The sequence below is a fragment of the Furipterus horrens genome, unplaced genomic scaffold (assembly GCF_987537825.1).
Source record: "Furipterus horrens unplaced genomic scaffold, mFurHor1.1.pri manual_scaffold_4, whole genome shotgun sequence".
Taxonomy (NCBI): Eukaryota; Metazoa; Chordata; class Mammalia; order Chiroptera; family Furipteridae; genus Furipterus; species Furipterus horrens.
This window is the reverse complement of record NW_028327174.1, coordinates 106800839-106804119: the sequence shown is the minus strand read 5'-3', so window position 1 is coordinate 106804119 and position 3281 is coordinate 106800839. Positions and strand designations below refer to the sequence as shown.

The 3281-nt window shown below is 36.9% G+C and overlaps 1 pseudogene; it reads right to left on the bottom strand.

Annotated features, from left to right (window-relative positions):
- Positions 1-949: 949 nt before the first annotated feature.
- On the bottom strand, positions 950-2465 carry LOC150012623 (heterogeneous nuclear ribonucleoprotein Q pseudogene; annotated as a pseudogene).
- Between the last annotated feature and the right edge of the window lie 816 nt (positions 2466-3281).

Sequence of the window (3281 nt, the reverse complement as noted above, 5' to 3'; positions counted from 1 at the left end):
TCTAGCTTGCTTCCTTTTCTAATCTGGACTCAAAAACAAGAGAAGACTATGCAGTCTCAGAGGTCTCTTGTTTCTTTCCTGATCCACTCATTTCTCATTAATATTGCTGGAGTTATTTCCCTAATACATATATCTGTTTAATATTTTCTCTTTTCTTACCCAGAATTAAGCATGAAGTTCATACTTGGAATGTTTTAAAGACCAATCATAATTTAAACATCTTTTCACCCTATCCACTCTCCTGCAAGTTTCAGACCCTACATTTTAGCCATGCTCAACCCTTCATTTATTTCCACATGTTCTTTATTCTTTCAGAACGGGTTTTCCCCCCATGACTGTTCACAATACTAACTCCATCTCATTCCTTAATGCTCACTTTAATGGCATTCCTCATCAAAGAGTCCTTTAGAACAGTAAGTGACAGGAACAAAGAATCAAAAATCAGGTGACATGGATTGTAATTTCAGACTCTCTATTTACGTGATTTTTTAAGAAAACTTTATTCTTTATTAAGATACCATGCTAGAAGTCATGAAGACCTTCTGTTGGAACACATTTGCAAAACAGAGCAGTTTAGTTTAATAATTTGCACTTCAGAGAAAACTGTTAAAGAAATTCATATCAAAGTGCAAACATTTAGGGACAGGTGCGGTTAGGAATCGGTAGGCACAGCAGGCAGTGATAGGCAGCGGGCAAGTGAAGCTTCGCTCTGACATTGTGCGTTACAGCCTAAACTCCGCATCCCCCTACCCCTCAGAAAAAATTGTCCTCCACGAAACCTTTCCCTGGTGCCAAAAAGGCTGGGGGTTGATTCCATGATCTTCACAGGAAGGTCTTCTGCAATAGAATATGCTTCTATACAGCCAAGATATTTATTTAAGGTTGCTTGACTTCCTTACCATTACTCCACTGCAAGCTTCTGGTATAATCCCACATAGCAAGTCAGCCTTCATTGCAACTGATCAGGACTGGACTTGACACCTTTTGCCTGTCTGCAGCCTCTTTGTTGTTGGGCACCTCCTCTGGAACCAGGAACACCTCTTGCTGATTCAGGACTTCCTCTCTGGGAATAACCAGCTTCAGCATGGGGAGAAGCAGCCCCGACCTCTGGATGGGGCAGCACCCCTTGCTCTACCTACCACCCCTTCCTCTAGCACTAACTTGAGAATCTTCTTAACCATACTATGGATCTTCATATCCACTATGATAGTTATGGTAATTATAGCCATAATAACCACAATAATATCAATATCCATAATAATCTGGAAGCTATCCATAACCACCTATATCCACACCCTTGACCTATTGTTTGAGATGGTGTATGAGGTACACCATACATGTAGTAATCATCATACATTTGATTCTTTGCTAGTTGCCTCTGAGATTTTCTTTCCTTTTCTGATCTGTTGGCTTAGCATAAACAATTTCAATATTTTCTCCTCCAAGTCCTTGCTCTTCATTTCTTCCATAGGCTTGACAGCAGCACCATCTCAGTCATAAAAATTAATGAAAGCATAATCTTTTAATTTCTTCACTTGTTCTAGTTTCCCAAAATGACTAAATGCCTTTTCTAAAAATTTTTCTGTAACTCTATTGACAAGGTTGCATACAAATATCACTTTTTACCTTTGCCATAACCTCAGGATCCAGATCTTCAATAGCATCAGTTCATTCAACAGTTCCAGCATTTCTCCAGACCTTGACTTTACCTCAATAACCTCTGCCTTGCCTGAGCAGCTGTTTTGTGATCTTCATATTCAAGAAAACAAAAACCTCCCCTTTGCTGTCTGGTTGGTGGTATAAACTGACATCTGTAAGACCCTCTGTTACTTTGCTAAATTCTTCAAGAATCTGTTTTGTGGTTTTACTTAGGAATCGAAGCCACAAAAAGCCTATTTTTCACAACCGAGATGCAGACACAAATGTGTTTTCCAGAGTGAATTTCAAGATTATTATACAGTTTAACAACCTCCTGATCTGCTTCTTTTGTACAAAAAGTGACAAATGCATAACTTCTTTTGAGACCTGTGAGTGGATCCATCATTTCACCAAGATTCCATATAAGTCCAACTTTCTCAACTATTGGAACAAATTTGTCCTCAAACAGATCTTGGGATCTGCTCCACAACTATCTCTGAGCCAACAGAAGGCAGCTGATGTGAATAAATGGAATCTGGAGGTGGTCCCCGTACTTCCTCTGTCCAGTGGGCATGTCAACTATATAGCCTGTTCTTTCCAAGAATACCTTAATTTTTTGCATCATCTGGTGCTTTGCTAGAGTGCGCTACTTTGGTCCCCTGTTTTTCTCTCTGCTTATAAGTCTTCATGACTCCATATAAAAAGGCACTTTTGTTTTGAACATGAAAGAGATCACTATCTTTAAACTGCTGTGTAACTGCCCATTCACTGTCTTTATTGAATTCTTTTAAAGCTTCAATAGTTCTTCCGCCTACATCACTGTGTGCCATCAGCCAGGGAGTACGCAGCACGCACACGGGGCCAGTCCCAGTGCTGTGACCGTGCACCCTCTCCGGGCGGTGTCCCATGCTCCTGCCACACACCTATGTGCTTGGAGCTTGGGAAATTCTTTGTTTAATAGAAAACTTAGTTTCCACATATGTAAAATGAATATTTGAAATAAGAAAGAAATAAGAAAGCATTGCTTCCTTCTGTCCCCATTATTTTTGTTTTTAATTTTTTATCTGTCTTAACATTTCTCCTACATATGTATTTTAAAGCCAGTTATTTATTTTTCTGATTCACTGGATTTGTGAAAAAAATTTATATCACACACATTTTTAACATCTCATTATATGGACACAGAGCAGATATTTAATGAAATCTTGTTCAATTAAAAAGTTAACAATATAAAATAGTTTTTCCAACCAATATATCAATACATATTGGTAAATGTCAAAATGAAACTACTCAAAATACTTTATTGATAAATTGTGATTTCATTGATTGTAGGGTCACTTTAAAATGTATTTTTAAAATTATTTACAAACACTTTCAATGAGTTGCAAAAATTTAGTACACTAAACAGAACTTCAACATTGTTCTCTGAATGTCAAATTAAAATCTTGCAAAACTTAAAAATATATATTCTTATATTCACCTGTATATTATTCTTCTGAAAAACAGAATGATATTCTATCATATTCTTTTTGATTTTATGAAATGGTATATTGCTTAACTGTATAATTAATATGGTTTGAAATAGTTTCCAATATAATGCAATATATTTTTCAAATGACAAACAATAGTGCCCAGGGGATTCT